The 17,815-nt window shown below is 44.5% G+C and overlaps 1 protein-coding gene across 2 annotated transcripts in view; it reads left to right on the top strand.

The window, feature by feature from the left end:
- Positions 1–17,815, top strand: part of Rnf43 (ring finger protein 43) — a 66,402-nt gene that overhangs the window by 11,417 nt on the left and 37,170 nt on the right. Inside the window, exon 1 of one of the 2 annotated variants that reach the window (XM_038325106.1) lies at positions 12,818–12,932. The exons of the other annotated variant lie outside the window; for it this stretch is intronic. The gene's annotated coding sequence lies outside the window, so the exon portion shown is untranslated. Of the gene's footprint in view, positions 1–12,817; positions 12,933–17,815 lie in introns of those variants that run through there. 2 annotated transcript variants of the gene reach the window in all.

Raw genomic sequence — 17,815 nt, 5'->3', positions numbered from 1 at the left:
GTTTCACTGTGTAGTCACGGCTAGCCTGAAGTTTGCTGTGTAGGGCAGGCTGGCCTTGAACTTGTTGCCAGCCATTCTTCTACCTCTCCGCCTCCCAAGTGCAAGTATTACAAAACCCAGCTGCTGACTCAGCATTTATTTCATAGATCGTTCAGCCTTTGCTTCTTAGGAAATTCTGGTTTCCCAAGAATGTGTAGTGGGAACTAGTTTTAAACCTCTGATCCCAGGATATTAGCATATATCCAAAGGACCTCACCTTCTTATCTCTTAAACTTGTGATTCCTAATTCTGGTTTTCAAATACCCTAAAATAGTAGTTTTTCCTGCCCCCCTACACCTCCTCTGTGTGTGTGTGTCTGTGTGAGTGTGTGTGTCTGTCTCTGTGTGTTGCTAGAGATTGAAGCCAAGACCTTCTGCATGTTAAGCAAGTGTTCTTCTAATTGAACTATATACTTGCCTCTAGCCTTGGTATGTTTTTTATATATTTATTTTTATTTTATGTGCATTGGTGTTTTGCCTGCGTGTATGTCTGTAAGGGTGCCTAACCCCTGGAACTGGAGTTTCAAACAGTTGTGAGCTCTCACGTGGGTGCTGGGAATTGAAATCAGGTCCTCTGGAAGAACAGTCAGTGCTTGTAAGTGCTGAGTCATCTCTCCAGCCCTAGGCCTTGGTAGTTTTAAATAACAGATAAGCTATTGTCCATATTCTAAGCATTATAGTTAGGGAAAGTTTGTCTCATGACTTTTAGTATCTTAGAATTTATGTTAAATTTGCAATTGTAGAAACACCAAAATGGAAAAAAAGAAACACCAAAATGATTTAAAAGTTAATTTTTTAAAATTGTAAACCTAAAGGCCCATATATTATTTCGTGAAATGGCAAACAAGATAATGTAGATGTTCTGATCCCTGAGCTACAAAAACACTGGAAGTTCTTCAAGCATGGTTTATTTTTACATCTAGACTATGTGTGCTGTGAGGGCTGACACAGCACCAGCACAGTCTTCAATGGAATTATCAGGTACCTATCGAGTCTGTGCTCCTGGGGGCCCAACCCGGGCCTTGCACAGGCCAGCAAGCTGCCTCTCAAGTTTCGATGCTGAATCGGGAAGGGCTGCCTTCAACACTTGTAACTACGTGACAGTTGAGAAATGGGGTTGTTACTTCCTTAGACTAATTTGGCTGAAACTAGAGGCTCTGTGTTTATGTCTGCTACTTTGATTATTTCCTAAAATGTGCACATGGATGTTCACTCTTTGTTGTTCTTGTTTTTCACAAACATTTTCTGTAGTCTGCTCAATTAACCACTCTAAACGAAAATCGTCTGGTGGCCAAGGCTTTATACGCTCTTACTTCCTACGTTCCACTTAGAGCTGTTTTTCCTCATATTCTCATGCCCACTTCTTTCTTCTTTACCCTAGTGAGGGGCTTGTTAGCTGGACGTTGGGATCGAGGTCTACTATTGTAGCCTTCGGTTGCTACGGTAAAACAGTGTTGGTGTGGGAGTGGGGAGGGGACAGGAGGCACCAGGTGTTCCATGTGGCAAATCATCACAGTTCAAGGTAGAATAAAACCCCAGTCCATTCTTTTCATTTTACAGATCAAGAATTGAATCCAAGAAGATTAATGTTTATCAGCCAAAGATCTGGTCTATTTTATTGACTGATAGTTTTAGCCAAGCTCATTCATTTTAAACGATGAATTGAAAGCTGGACAGTGTATTAAGAAGATGCTGTGGCTGGACATGGTGGCGTACATCTAGAATCTCAAAATCTGGAAAACTTAGGCAAGCGACCTCGTGAGAGTTCAGGGCCAGTCTAGGCTACATAACAAATTTGAGGCAAGGCTGGGCCACATAGTAAGACCCTCTGCCAAAACCCACCAATTTAGAAAAAAAAATCCTAAGCTTGTATGGTGGCTCACATGTGTGGCCCTAGCACCAAAGGAGGCTGAAGCAGAATTGTCATCCTGGATCAGGTTAGCCAGGGAAACAGAGCAACAGCAACAAAAACCAAAATCAGGGCTGGGGAGATGGCTCAGCAGTTAAGAGTACTAGCTTCTCTTATAGACCACCTAGGTTCAATTCCTAATACCGGTATGGTGGCTCACACCTACCTGTAACCCCAGTTCCAAGGGAACTGATGTCCTCTTCTGACTTCGGAGGGCACCAGACATGCTTGTGGTGCACAGACATACATGCGGGCAAACACTTAGACACATAAAAATCCTATTTTGAAAAGTAATGATTGATTTTTAAAAGATATAATACTGGGGATATAGCTCAGTGGTAGAGTGTTTGTCTTGAATCCATATGTTCCTAGGCCTGAGCCTAAGTACCACAAGGGAAAAAGAAGTCTGTCTGTCATCTATGGCAGTGTAGATTAATAGTCCTGGTACTCAGGAGGCTGAAGCAGGGGGTTGTAAGTTCAAGACTAACTAGGGCTACAGAGTAAGACCCCATCTCAAAGGAAAGAAAAGAAAATATTACAGACTACATTGGATGTCTTTCATCTTTGATCCCTAGTTAACTAGAAGGCATGCTTTAAAACAAACAAATCAGGAAAAATATAATTTGTCACAATTTAGCATTACTTTATGTGGTTCATGCCATTTATTCTACCATAAAAATCAGTGTAGACCAAATGTTCTGTAACCTGGATCATCTGAAAGCAAGATGTTCTTGGGAGTCTAGGTTGAGAAAACTCATCCCAAGTGGAGGCTGTGCTGGCTTTCCAGGATGCTAACATGGTGATTCCCTTTCTGTGCCCGTATGCTGAGGCAGTTACCAAAGGAAATGGGAACGCAGCACACCTTCCGCTGGTCCAGCTGAGGAGATGCAGTTAAACACCAGAAGGGCAGTGTGTGATGAATGGCACCAGAGTTGATCACATGACTGTAGTGGGCTGGGCATGTGGTTCAAGCAGTGAGGTAGGAGCCTAGCCACATGAGGCCCTGTGTTTGTTTCCTGGTAGCACAAGTCGGCAAATGAAAGTGAATACAGAATTAAGCAAAAGGAAAGAAAATGACTATGGTAATTCAGCCTTGAGTCCCCTGTGATTGAAGCAGAACAGAGTTGTATTAAGTTTTAACCCAAGCAATTTTCAGTAGCTTAAAGCTGAACAGCTGCTGAGAAGCCCGAGTGGCCACTCACAAATGCAAGCTGTAATGTCCCCTGTATAGTCTTGCGTCATGTGCTCCTCAGTAACCGTCTCTTTAGAAGTCCAAATAACTAAACATGCTGGCTTGCGTTTGGATCAAAACTGACTTTCCAAAATAGCCAAGACGTTTCTGTTGATACATTTAGCTTCAAATGAAATTTTATAGAGTGGGAACTTTGAGTTAATAGTATCAAGTGTTTTGGTTATGATTCTTCACAACCTGACTCCCATGAAGAGGGTGCTGGATCCCTGGAACTAGATTTCTAGACAGTTGTGAGGGTCTGTGTGAGTGCTGGGAACAGACCTGGGTCTGGGGGTCTGGAAAAATAGTCAGTGCTCTTAACCACTGAGATATTTTTCCAGCCGCTTAAAGGGACACATGTCCCATAGACATATCTATCTCTTCATCCATCCATCATTTCTTTTTCTTGAACTTGCAACTGCCTCCCAAGTGTTGGGATTATAGGTGGCTTCACCATGCCAGGAGTACCTCATTCTTTGATCTGAGGTAAATATGTGGTAGATGCTACACCATAGAGCTCAAAACCACCCCAAGTCTGATTAAAGCCACACAGTTTTTTAGCGGGGCCTGGGGCAGCACCACTGTCTTTTGGCCCTGTTCTGTCCTTAGCATCTGTAACACAGGGAAATGAGTCTTTCCCTGGCTTTCTGATTGTAAAGTTCCTTTAGTTGAATTGAGGACCTTTATTCTAAAAATCATCAAAGCTGTCCCCAGCCCTCTGTGGAACCATGTTATCTTCAGTCGTTAAGCGAGCCTGAGGGAATCGAATCTGCCTTTTAGAAAGACCTGGAAGAGGCAGAGGGAACCATGGGAGCCAAAGGAGAAGTGTGAGTCTGAGCTTCAAAAACCTTGTGATCATGAATTATTAGAGAAAAGCTAAATAATCACACCAGAACTAACGTTTCGGAGCATTTGGTAGGTGTTCATTGTACGCATTCTGAGAGGGTGGAAATGGATTCATCTGGTTAGTTCCTATGCCATCTCACTAAACCATGGCTGTCTGCATTATGTGACCCCAGAAGACTCCTGTAAAGAGAAAGGCTGCCGTGAAGTTTGTGAGACCCACAGTAGACACAAAAACGCCTTCTTGGAGGCCAGGCGGCAGAGGCAGCTTGTACAGGCAGGCCTGCTCCTCTCAAAGACTGGGAATCAGATTCTTTCCCCAGGGGGTTTCCAGCTAGTTTGCACTTCAGAAAATTCTTTTCTTTCTCCTGCTGTTCACGCCCTGCAAAGAATTTTCTTCTAAAAAAAAAAAAAAAAAAAAAAAAGTTTTATAATCAAAGATCTTTGTCCTTAGTTGTTGGACATCAAAGGAAGTTTGGAGGAGACTGGGGGATTATGTGAGTGCCCAGAATTTATTCTAAATGCAAACTTAGAGCATTAGCAAGTCCCCCAAAGAACATGCTTAGAGCTGAAGGAGGTCCTGTGTAACTACATCTTCATCCTTCCTTGCTTTAGAGGTGCTACAGTACAGGACAGATGGGTTGCGTTCCTCTGCCTTTGAGCTTGGACTTGTCCCAGGAATGTTTGGTTTTGAGCTGCAGCCTTACTAGAAGAGGCCACCCACCCTCTGGATCTGCTGCTTTATAACCTTCTATTTGGAAACATCGGGTACTGTGGAGGAAACCAGTCTTTTAACCTTCAGCGCTTCAGCTCTTGGGAACGTGGTGTTTCTTTCTGGGCAGTTGATGGTATCACCAATTTTGGGAGCCACATTCTCTGCATTCCCCCGCTGTCTCTGGGGTGTCGGTGATGTCATTTTCTCCCACAAAGGAAAACCTCAGCACCCCGAGGGCCTGAACTCAGGTCTTGGCAGGTAAATGAAGGAGGAACTTGCTTTTAGATTTAAACTGATTTGGTCAGGCAAAAGGAGGCATAGCCATCTCCAATACTGTCACTACAGCCTCGGCTCATTTGTCACCTGGCGAGAATTAAGATTATAAATTACAGAATTGTTTTTCTGGGTGAGAACAAAGATTCATTTAATATTTTGATTTTTATGCTTGTGACATCTATAGGACATTATTCCCTGAGCTTTCTGATCCCTCTGAAATGTCCTTCTCTTAACTCGGGAAATTTCTAAGCTATTGAGAACCTATTTCTAGATTATCCAGCTTTCTTTCATTAAACAGATTGACAACATCAGCCGAAAAGAGAACTGAAATGATGGGTAAAGCAAACTTGGCAACTTCTGCCCAGAGCGAAGCACAGCGCTACAGTAACCTTAGCTTTGTGGGTGGGAGCTGAGGAGCGTTTGCCCTCGGAGATCAGATTCCAGGAGCACCGAGAATGCTCAGTCTCCAATATGGCAGCCCAGGGCCCCCACAAGGATTCTATAAGCGTCCTCAGAGCTTTTCTGTGGTGTCCTTGTGGTTCACAAAAACCAACATCATCAGTTACAAAGGTTTGCCCTAAAGGGAAACCTCAGAGAAGCATCGCTTGTCTGTCTTTGCCCTTAAACATAATCTTTTATACTTTTATTCCTCTCTGAAAGAACATGTTATAGTTTTGTGGGTTTTTTTAAAAGTCTTTTTCAGAGACTCAGCAACAGACTATTCGCAAAAGTGTTTTTAAATTTTTATTGTGTGTGCGTGTGCGCAAATTTTGTGTCAGTGTGTGTCACATTTGGGGATGCCTGTGGAGGACAGAAAAGGGAGAATATACCCCAGAACTGTGGTTACAGGCAGTTGTGAACCCTCCGATGTGGGTACTGGAAACCACAGTTGGGGCCTCTGGAAGAGTAGACAGCCAACCTTAACTACTGAGCTATTTTACCAGTAGTTATTTTAATGTATTTTTGTTTTTATTTTTATGTGCATTTGTGTTTTGCCTGCATATATGTCTATATGAGGATGTCAAATCCCCTGGAACTGGAGTTACAGACAGTTGTGAGCTGCCATGTGGGTGCTGGGAATTGAATCCAGGTCCACTGAGCCATCTCTCTGGGCCCTCTCAAAAGTTTTAAATGCACTAATTTGCTCAAGGATAGTAGTGCAGTCTCTGACATAAGTAGTATTTACCAGTTTATTCTGCTCAGCAGTGAAACCTTACCTATTCAAGATCAGTCTGTTGCCACATTACCCTGCCCAGGACTGATGGAGGAAGCTAAGCTTGGCTGGGCCTATTTAGTCCTTGGGAGAAAACAAACCAGTTTGGGGGGAGGGGAGTTGTCAAGGCATGAAATTCCTGGTGACAGGAAGACCCGCCAGCTCAGAATGTTAGCATGTGTACTGGCACACACCTTTAGTCCCAGAACTCAGGAGGCTGAGACAGACAGATCTCAGTGAGTTCAAGGCCAGCCAGGGCTACTGGGGAGACCTTGTCTCAAAACAATAACAACAACAACAACAAAGCCAAGAGACCAATCAAAAAAAAAAACAAAACAAAAACAAAAAACCTTGCCTATTCAAGTATTAGAATACAGAGTTTTTAAAAACACTCTTAGGACCAAATGAGAAAAGTTCACTGAAAACAGGCATTCTAATCTAAAGACACAGGGGATTAAACTATACTGACGGAAGCCAACCTGCAGCTGACTTGACTTTCACGGTCTTATTTCTCCAGAGTTTTACGCTTGAACCAAATTTATATTGCTATATAAAATGCTTGTGTTTTCCAAGCAATGTCATTCTTTAAGGTATGGGACAGGACTTCACAGTTTGTTTCCATTTCTGTTGTTTTTCTAAAGGGAAGTTTGAGTTGGAGACTGTCTGGCATGTTTCCACACCCCTGCCATAACATACCACCTGCCCTGGCAGAGACAATGGAGTCAAAAGTCAAGTTCTTTAGAGCTGCACCTGCCTTGTAAAGGCTGCCAGAAGACTTGGTTCTCTCCAGTAGCTAAACTACCCAGAAACTCAGAGCTGCTCGCCGCCGGCCCCGAACAGCGGGTGCGTGGCTGAAAGTGTGGAGTCCTCATTTCTAGAGGATGAGGCAGAGCTCATTCTCCCACTGTCTGCTGTAGGTTTTGGCATGGCATCCCGTGATCAGTGTGTTGTTTGTCAGATGGAGGAGATGGAACTTTCTGGCTCACCTGGTTTTCAAGACTTCTGGAAGGGTCATGTGGTGACTTGATACTTGAAACCTATCTTGTCCAATTCTGCATCTAACGAGCTCAAACGAGTATGATCTATGAGGAGGCACGTATTCCAGGGGGGCCACCGTGTGGCCTTCTCAAGGGTGAGAAGTGGGGGTTCTCCAGCACTGCAGGTTATCGACTTGGCCACCAGATCAAAGCTCTTCAGTTAGACAGTTATTTGGAAGGCAACAAAGCAATCTCATGACTATTTTCCCCCCTTTTGAATTTTCGGAGTGTTTCTTGGGTTCCTTCAGGGCAGAATTACCTCCTTAGCTTTTAATTTTTGTATTTAACTGGAAGCATTCTAGCCTAACAACATAATTTCTATCACCGATCAAATAATTGAAGAAAATATGCCCCCAAATTGTGCTGTGTACGTAGTGTCCACATCCAGTTAGACACTGGGGTAGCAGCGTGGAGGGCGCTCTGCAGTCAGTGCCCTCAGTGCTCTCAGTGCCCCTGTGCCTCCCTCTCTTCTCTGAGCCTGCTGAGCTTCATGACCTCAAGGAAGATTGCTTAACCTCAGTGAGCTTGTGCCCTCCTAAGTAGGGCTAACACTAATAAATGGCCTGATCACCCGAAATGAGATCATGTGAGAACGACCTTTGAAGACTGCATGTGTAAAGTGTTATTAATAGCAGTTAGACTTGGGCTCCTTCTCATCCCTCCAGTAACTGTCAGGAGAGTGAAAAAGTGTGGGGATGATTTAGAGACAGCTAACCTGTTTGCTATTAGCCCTAAAAAGCCATCGAGGCTGTCTGTGTTTTCATGTGGCTGCAAAGATAAAGCTTGAGCTTTAAATTTTTGCGGGTCAAAGGATTGATTAATGTTCTGGTCATGTAGCGCAGGCAGTGGCTTGGAGAATGACTAACTGGGAGTTCTGGGGTGGGGACCGAAGTTCTGCGTCTGTCGTGGTTGTGCGGTGGTGAATCACTCCTGTGCCCTGGACCTTTGTACATGTGGCCATTCTCCATTGGCAAGCCATTAGTGTGTGTCCATGGCCACTAAGCTAGCTGATCGCTGATGCTGAGCGGATGTGTTCTGCCTTCCCATGTAGTCATCTGAGGGGTCCTGGACTGCACTAAAGACGTTCTTCCGCCTTCCCCCTTTGGCTTTTACAGCACTTCATTTCGTGCTTTGAAGCAACTACTTAGTGCCGAAGCTTCTTCACTTTGCCATGCCGCTTGCAGCTGCCTCCGAAGTGAGGCGTCCAGGATTGTGTCGGGGACTAACTTACCCAGTCCATCATGCTGTACTGGTCCCAGCATGTTCTCTGAGGCTCGTCAGATAAAAGTCTATATCCTGCTTGGAAAGTATCTCGGTAGTCCCTGAGCCTCCTCTGAGAAAATTAGGTCAAAACGAGAACAAAGCAGCGCCCTAGCTAGAGCACCTAGCAAACCTTTGGGGCCCTGACACTGCCCTCAGGTTAAGACCACTCCTCCAGCCATCCCTGAGATGGGTCTTCTACAGGATGAAAAGTCAATGCTTTGTAGCTTTACCAAATTGAAGCCTGCTCCCCCAAATAGATAGATAATGCGATAAAGGTAATTACAGGTTTCCTGGTCTTTTCTTCTTACTCGTTCCCTGTCATGATTAAACACACACAGCCTGTAACTCAATGACCATTATTAACCTCTCAGCACTTGCGTGGTGTTATAACTCATTTCACCAGCACGAAACAGTGGGGGCTGGGAGAGGAGGTGGGTGGGGTGGGGTAGAGGGGCAAATGTTTCCTTGTTACTGGTTTTCAGTAGCATTTTTCCTCCCTGAAGACACTTCTGGGAGAAAACACTTTCTTCTCCAGGCCTGATAAATAGTGCGTGAAGTCTGCAAAGCATTTGAAGCTCTTTGAAATAAAGGCTGGGACAAACACTCAGGTTCACTGTCAACTCTCATGGAAAAGGAAAGCCAGCACGTGATGCTTTGGGGCGGCTCCAGCGGTCTTGTTTGATGTCCCATTGTGACCTTTACCCCTTGATATCTTTATACTTTTATTGAGGCTGTTGGACAAAGTCTTGAGGTCCTAAGCCATAGGGTGGTAAGAATGAAAGAATGAGTGACTGCTAGCCTCTACCTCTTACTGTTTTTGTTTGCTTTTATTTAGGGGCAGGGTTCTGCTGTGCAGCCCATAGCAAAGAAGTGGGCTCAAATTCGCGAATGTAGCACACACCAGCCTCAAACCTCTTGCCTTTGCCTCCTGAGTGCTGGAATTATGGGAATGCGCCACGGAGCCTGGCTAGCCTCCAGGCTGATGGGTGGAATTTTTTAAAACATTTTTTCTGTCTTTAGATACCTTGTTGTTCCAGTTTGATAATCCTAGTGGCAAGGTCAATTTAATCTGTCCATTTGAGGCTTTTGTCCTGTTGTTAATAATCTGTGAGCGGATGTTTTATAGGAGATTTTTCAATAAGTAAAATAAATATGCATACAAAAGTAAAACAAATAGTATATTAACTAGACCATTTCTATATTGTGCTTCTGCAGATAGAGACCTAAGAATCTCTTGGATAGCTTCTGAGTGTAGCCCTCTACTTCATGCTAATAAGGCCCATGATAATATTCTTGTGGTGTTATAAACTATATAAATTAAATTATTAGCCACGGACCTGTGCTAATTAGAATAGAATATCCTATCCCCTAATTAACAAGTGTATTTAAGAATTAGAGCCATATTCTCTGAATGTGTCTCTGTTTCTCTCTTCTCCCCTTGTTTTTCTATTGCAGGATGGAACACAGAATGAGCCGTCTCCTGCTGAGGTCTCTCTGAGTCACACATGCCTCCCCACTCTCTTCTTTCTCCTCTCTTCTTCACATTCTTTTCTTTTTAAATGATGTTCATCACTTTTAAGTTTGTGGTGTTGCTGTATTTCATACCAAAGGGAGTGTTCTTAGTGGTCCTAATTGATGGATTGTTTGCTCTAAATGTTTAAATAGCCACCCTGCAGTAACGTTTGTGTACACACGCACACATATTTTAGCCTTGTAATTGTTCAGTTGAGTTTTTTTGTTTGTTTATTTGAGATCAGGTCTCACTTTGTAGCCTTGGCTGACCTGGAACTCACTACATAGACCAAACTGACCTCAAACTCATAGAAATTCTCCTGCCTCTGTCTCCCCAGTGCTGGGATTAAAGGCGCGTGCCACCACACCTGGCATGATTTGATTCTTTGAGGCGGGGTCTTGTGTATCCCAGGCTGGCTTATTACGTTGCTGGTCTTGAGCCCCCAATTCTGCTGCACCTGCCTCTGGAGTGCGAGGGTCACAGGCAGCACAGGTGTGTGACGTGGTGTCTCGCTTTCCCTCTAAGCTTTCACCAGGTAAGTGCCAGCTGGGCCAAAAACAAAGCAAGGGCACCTGGGTCTTTCCACTGGCACCAAGAGAATTAAGTTCTATAAGAACCTGAATTTAAGGGTGGGTGTGTTGTGGCAGTGACTACAGGAAAGTTTTTGAAATTGTCATTATGCCTAACTTTATACTAAAGCAGCTATGACTCTGCCGTGGTACCTCTGTTTAAAAACAATAAAAGATTTTAAAAAGAAGTGTTTAGGTTATCATCAACATAAACACATATGTATCTACATATATTTATGGAGAGAATAAATACTCACCCCCTTTCAGTGTTTTGAGACAGGGTTTCACTCTTAGCCCAGGCTAGCCTAGAACTTATGTAGCCCAGGCTGACCTCCAACTTTTTGTGATCCTCCTACCTTAGCTTTCCCAGTGGTGGGATTATGCTGAGATTACAAGAGGAACACACCACCATGCCCAGATTAGAGAATATACATACAAACACACACATATATGTATGTTATGTATATCATACAGACATACTCCAGAGACAGAGTTTTGTTTAAATAAGCACTTGTGTGTCTTGTGTATCCCAGGCTGGCTTTGAATTTGCTAAGATGGCCTTGAACTTCTGAACCCCCCTTGTCTGCCCTCCCAAGTGCCGGGATTAAAGGCTTGTACCTTATCACCGTACCTGGTTCTATGCAGTGCTGGGGGAATCACACCTAGGCCTTCAGGCATGCAAGACAAGCACTCTGCCAGCTGAGCCCACCCCTGCCAGAATATGGATTCTAAAAGCTTAATTTTCAACCCTTTTAAAGGGAAACTACTTCTCTTAAACTATGGATCAGTTCTTAAGACAGATGCTTTTAGAGATCCTACAGTAAAACTAGTTGTCTGTCCTTTGAAAGTTTGCTTGCTGAGACAGATTGGTCACAAGCAAAATCGGTGTCCTCAAGTCCCTTCTCCTACTCATAATTTTAGGTAATTTCCCAAAATGAAGTCTAATCCTTTTGCAAATGCCTTTCCCTCAGTTGTACGTTCATCTCTTCCCATTGTGTTGAATTTTAACCTACGTCATCATCTCTCTTGTTTCTTATCTGCCAGTCTCATTCTTCAGGCTTTTTAAGAATCCGGACCCACTGGTAAATCAATTGTTCTTTCTCACTATTAAAAAGAAAGAAGTGTCACTTGTATGCTCCCCGTTCTCTCTATCGTTTGGGTGAGGGTTTTGATGAGCAGACCTGTCCCCTTCTGTGCCGCTCACTGCATCAGGATGATTGTCTTGCGTTTCCGTAAATGTTTTTAAATGTCATCGTTGTTAAGTGTGTTGGTCCACCGCCGCTGTTGGTCATGCAGAGATGTTCCTCTGCAGCCTACAGTGGTATGCACCTTCACTGCATGCCGGGCTGCATGCTGGCCAGTGTCTTCCCATTAGAGACCTTTCCCCCCTCTATCAGATGAAAGTTTAGGTCTCTGAGGAAATTAGGAAATAGAGAAAGTGACGTAGAAGAGCAGATGGCAGCATCTGTGGTTTTCTATGTCTCAGTGGTAAGGCTGCTTCCCTAGGGGACTTCACAGTGACATGGTGACATAAACAGGCAACCCGTTGCAGTTTGCTCAGATAGCTGTTCTCAGTAGTGGTTCCTGCAATCATCTAGAAGAGATTTAGGCAAACCACGTTTCTCCCTCTTCAGCCGTAGAACCAGCACCTTTTTCTTTAAAGTTTAAGACTGTCTTTAAAGTGAGAGACATTACACTCTCTCTTCCAGAAGAACACCCCAGACTCTTGTGTTTTATAGCTTTCTGATTTTATTGCCATCATAGATTTACTTAGCGGGACATTCTGATCTATAGGAGCTCAAGTGTATGCAATAATGAACTATCCTTCACAAAAATAAAAAGGGTTAACGGCAAGGCTGTTGCTATGCTGGTAGGTTTAGATGTATCTCAGTAGGGAATTAGATCTGTTATCTGGCATAACTGAGGGTGTGTGTGTGTGTGTGTGTGTGTGTATGTGTGTATTTAAAACTAGAAAACTTACCAGTACCCCAGACTGCCTTCATAGTCTTTGGATAGACAGGGACTGTCGTCACAGACTTTTTGACTTTGGCTCTGCCATCACCTTATATTGTTTTCCCCAGAGTAACTAAAGTTCCTGTTAATAATTGCTAGTTTTGCTGGTTACTGCAGGCAGAGCAAGGTTGCAGCAGCAATCTCATGGAGAAGGAAATCGATATTCCTTATCTATTTTCATATATTGCCTATCTGTCCAGGCAAACCCATTCTATGGAGAACCGATAAGGAGCCCTGTTTTTCTCCTGATACACTTGCCTGTACAGTACCATGGCCTGCTTTGGAGAACCTGTGATAGTGTCAGCTTGCTAGGTAAGGTGCAATATCTATAAACATAAGTGAACCACTGTGCCTCCACGGATTTTCCCAACTCTAGAGGAGGGGAGGATGAAAGGGGCTATTTTTCTCTAGTCGTCCTGAAGTTCAAAGACACAGCTGGTTTCTCAGTGGTGCCAGCACATCTGGGGCAGCTCTATCGGTGGAGCTGCCCTGTGCCCTGTCTAACGGCCTCTGCCGGTCCCCAGTGGATCATTGGCTCAAGCCCTGTCTTTTTGTTAGGCCTCTTTGAACTCTTGTGGACTAATCTGTCTTACAAGTGGGGGCTCTAAGCAGTAGGTGGTAAGTACACACCGTGCGAGGAAGATTACTGAATATCTTGTTTCTGCATATTTCACAATTACAGTGGTATCGCATTCTAGCTCACGTGACTTCCTGTTTCCCAAAGAACTTTCTAAATGATGCTTCACCATTTGTACAGAATCTACAGCACAACTCTTCTTCCTTCCTTCTGATATCATCTTAGACGTGAGGTATGTTCCCATCCTTCTTTGAGACTGTCTTCTAGAATAATCCAGGGTTAGTTTGTAAGGTATCCTCTGGGATTTCTTCTAAAACTCACCGTCTCCTCACAGGGTTTCACTTTGTCATTTAATCTGTCAATCTTAGCATCAACTCAGACCATTTTCCCAAGTCCAATGCAACTCAGACATCTTGTATTCTGAATATCAAACGGAGTCCTTAGTCAGAGAAAGAAGAGTACCCTGGCAGATAGGCGTCCAGAGACTGTCGGTCGGGATGCTTTCCAAGCAGCGATGCCCGATTGTTTCCATTAGCGTGTTGCTCAGGGGCTACAGTCCAAGCGAATTCACACTGAGCACTGGGATGGTGAAGAGAGAGAGTGTGTGCTTAGCATGCACGAAGCCCTGGATTCAGTTCCCAGCACCAGAATGTAATGTGGTGCAGCATGCAGAAAGCTTTGTGGCAAACCTCAAAAATCAAAGCGGTTAATGAAAATGATAATAGCAAACAGGGCATGGTGCCTCGGGCCTGCAATTTCAACACTTGAGAGACAAAAGCAGGAGAATCAGGAAATGAAAGTCATCCTCAATTACATAAGGAGTTCAAAGACAACCTGGTCTTTGTGAGACTCCCATCTGAAAAACAAAACAAAACAAAAACAAAAGAAACCAATAATCTAAATTCATCACCTCTTCAGGAAGATAACTTGAAGAGCAGTCTTGACATGAGGGCCTGTCTCCTGCCACACAGGGTAGGCCACCAGCTGCTCCCAGATCAGGTACATTCACCAACAAGTTAGTACAGGAGAATAAAACAGTCGTATCGCATTGAAGCTACAAAGGATGTTCAAGTAACACAGTGCAGTAGTGATGGTTGTATTCTCGTATAGATAAAAAAGTGGGTGTGGCGTTTCATTTCTTTTCTTCTTTCCCTGGTGCTAAAAATTGAACCCGGGGCCTGTCTATGCTTGGCGTGCACTCTACCACTGAGCTCCGACCTCAGCCCCAGAGTTTCCTCTAAGGTGGCTTGGTGATAAGTTACGTTTCGACATGAGTTCATGTCTGGAATTTTTTTTAAAGCTATGTAATTTCTCCTTAAATTCTGAAAGCAGATACTCCCCTTGAGAGAACTGTGGTAGCTAACTGCCTTTCATATTGACCTGAAATACCTATATCGTCAACACAGTGGCCATCATTCATTCCCCCTTTGAAGTACGTTCCAGGACCAATAGGTACTTAATAGATCATAACATCTCCATCTTCCTTTAGCTGGCCTATAATGAGCAGACTCTGAATTCCCTTTGGTGACAGTTTACCCGGGAAGCTTTTCCACCCATGTTGGTGCGAGATCTGTATTTCTGTCATAGACTGGCTGGTTTCTGTGCTCTGCTTGATTAGATGGTCTGTACTCAATGTGTACTTCCAAAAAGCAGTCTGATAATTCTCCCAGGGGTGTGCCATCCAGTCTCTTGGGATCCATCCCAATAAAGAGGCATCTTAGTTCTCCCTCATTTTATTGACTTTTGTTTTGTTTTTGAGACAAGGAAGGTCTCGTGTAGCCGGCCTCTACCCCCCTGCACTGCCTACATGCTGACATTGTGGATATATGTTCCACACATCAGGCTCCTTTTCTTATTTGAGTTGGGATCTTGCTGTGTAGTCCAGATGTGCTGTTTTCTGTGTAGTCTGGGCTGGCGATGAATTTGCAACAATCACACTGTTCAGCCTCCAAAGTGCCCAGGTTATAGGGAAGCATCACCCGTGCTGGGCTGTGCTATCATTTTTTTTTCTTTTTATGAACTTCCCTATTCTGTTCTGGCATCAAGGTGATTTTTCTTTTTTACAACGTGTATATTGCCCTTTTCACTCTGTCAACTGTCCTATTGTAGTCAATTCTTCTGGATCTCTTGTCTTAGGGACTGTTTGCCATATCACATGGTATAGGTTTTTGTCTCATGTCAGGATCTTATTTCTCTACCCTCTCATCCTCTGGCTGCCAGTTGCAAAGACTCTTATCTATATGTCCTAAAGTGCTTTAAGGCAATCTGAGTCTCTTGGCTCCAGGACTGGCCTTCACCCTTTCCTCCGCCCAAGCAGTCCTGAATATCCAATGTCTGCAGCATCTAATTCATGTCCAATTTCTCACTGTTTCGCTCTGATTCCGGAGAGAGAAAAGGAAGGAAAGGGAGGGGAGTAGAGGGGAAGAAGGAGGAAGGGAGAAAGGGCCAAAGTGGGAATGAGAGAGAGAGAGAGAGAGAGAGAGAGAGAGAGAGAGAGAGAGAGAGAGAGGATCCTGAGCACTCCTTTTGTGTTGGCATCTCTGTGAGGCGCTTTGGAAGGACTCCAGCCAGGCATGGAAGGGCTCTTTGATAATATCTGACGGGTGGGTAAGAATTTCGGGCACCTGGCCAAGATACACACTGCCTGTAATCGTTAACTCAGTCTGTAAACAGTTCAAACGGCACCGAGAGGCCGGCCTTTATTACATTAGAAGAAGCCTTTCATCTCTCTTGCTCAGGAGCCAGGCGTCCAGGATTGGCCTCCACAATGGCCTTGCAGCCGTGGTATTCGGTGCACAACACCAAGACCCAGGACATGTAGGAACATACAAGGGAGCCTTCTCCAAGTGACTGACTTTCAGGCTCTCTGTACCCGAGCAATAACAAAGTCATTCTTTTCCTTTTGTTTTGACCCTGGCTGATTTGGGAAGGGAAGGATATGAGGAGTGGGACCAGGAACAACCGTGGAGAAGTCTGCAAACTTGGGAACCTCACCCCTCACCTCTTCATTCTACCTGTTTGATCCACATTGATTCCGAGTTTGGTCTTTGGAGTATTCCATGTGTCCTATCAGCTATACAATTGCTCAACATTCCCAGGGCATAAAGCTGCACTAAAGAGCCCCCACCCCTCCAGGAGCCCAAGATAACAAGCATTCCTGCCCTGAAGGTGCTTGCTGACTGAGACCTTAAGATAATGCTAGATATATCGGAGAGATAAGCTGTCCGAGTTTGTTGCAAGTGCCAAACAAGGGGTTTCTACAGGCTCTCCCAGGGAGGACAGCAGTGTGCACAGGGGCAGTGGGGAAACCCCTTTGAGTCCTGGGAGAATTAAAATACTTTTAAGTGTGCTAAAAAAAAAAAAAAAGGGTTTCTCTTTCACTTCCTTCCCTTTTCTAATGAAAATCGCTGAGCAATTGAGTGTTTTAGGCACTTGGCTGGAATCATTAAACTTGTGGGGAGTGTGTTTGCTTTTTAAGAGTCTCCTCTAGCCTTGGCTGGGAATGACCTTGCGCTCCTGATCCTCTGCCCTCTGTCTACCCAGCTCTGGGATCACAGGCGTGACCCACCACACACACACACACACACACACACACACACACCACACACACGCACGCACGTGCACACACGCACGCGCGCACACGCACGCGCACACACGCACACGCACACACACGCACAAACACGGTGTGCAGTGCTGGGGAGTAGGTCTAGTTAAGCCAGCTCTCTATCAATTGAGTGGCCTCAAGCAGCCCTTAACCTTGTCTCAGCCTTCAGAGAATAGGCCAGAGTTTTGTAGAGGTGCAGTTCTGCGACCCTAAAAATTGTACAGGAAGACCAAGCACAACTTACCCAAGTGTTTTACCGAAGACATCATGCCCCTGCCCCATCTCTTCAGTTTTAGATAGAGTCCACACTGTAGCCTAGGCCTGCTTGGGACTTACTATGCTGCTCAGGCTAGCCTTAAACTCAAGGCAGTCCTCCTGCCTGTACCCCAAAGGTTGGCACTATTGGTATGAGCCACCATGCCCAATGTAGAAAATTCTTTCCTGGTTAATGTTTTTGAAGATATTTAAAAATAAAGGCTAATGTTGGCAGAAACAGTTTATTTGATAAGCCAAGTACTAGAATTTAGATTAGACCATGGGTTTTGTTTGTTTGTTTTTTGAGAACCTCCCACCGTAGACCTCAGATTTTCTATGTAGCCACGGATGATCTTGAACTTCTGGTCTTCCTGCCTCAACATCCCAAGTTCTGGAACTATAGGATGAGCCACCATTTTGTCTGGTTTATTTGGTGCTAAGGAATCAAGCCCAGGTCCCTTGCGTGCCACATAAGTACCCTGCCAACCCAGCTGCGTGCCTACTGCAGCCATGGGTTTGAGTAAATGTACTAGAATTCCCCTTCAGGATCATTCAAGCTGCACATCACCTCCAGGTTTCGCCCCTTCTACAAAGTCTCAAGTGTAGGCAGCTGGGCTCTTCCTCTACGAAACAGTAGTTTAGCGTCTCCTCAGCTAGAGGGAGTGAATGAGAGGCTCGAGACCGTCTCCCAGGATGAGGCCCAGGCTGCCTAAAGCCTGCAGCTGCTGATCCGGCATCCATCCATTTCGGTTGTTTGCT

Source organism: Arvicola amphibius, chromosome 4, assembly GCF_903992535.2.
Source record: "Arvicola amphibius chromosome 4, mArvAmp1.2, whole genome shotgun sequence".
Taxonomy (NCBI): Eukaryota; Metazoa; Chordata; class Mammalia; order Rodentia; family Cricetidae; genus Arvicola; species Arvicola amphibius.
Note: the sequence above shows the minus strand (reverse complement) of the source record. Positions and strands in the feature narration are given on the sequence as shown.